This window comes from Morone saxatilis, unplaced genomic scaffold (assembly GCF_004916995.1).
Source record: "Morone saxatilis isolate NCDOM2014 unplaced genomic scaffold, NCSU_SB_2.0 Contig5, whole genome shotgun sequence".
NCBI lineage: Eukaryota > Metazoa > Chordata > Actinopteri > Moronidae > Morone > Morone saxatilis.
Window position 1 is genome coordinate 2,834,574 of NW_023340095.1, and position 257 is coordinate 2,834,830.

Sequence of the window (257 nt, forward strand, 5' to 3'; positions counted from 1 at the left end):
GCCAGCTCTACCCACAGAGCTAACTGGGGCCCACCGAAAATATATCATTAATATGTACTCAGTTTGATTTATATATTATTCAATTTAATGTATATATATTTATTAAAATTTTTATATATTAATCAGTTTAATATATATCAATCTATTGTCAATATATGAAATTAATCTAATGTCCATATATTATTTAATGTAATGTCAATAGATTGATGTATATTGTTAAAAACAGGGGTGCTGGTTAGCTCAGTCGATAGAGCTGG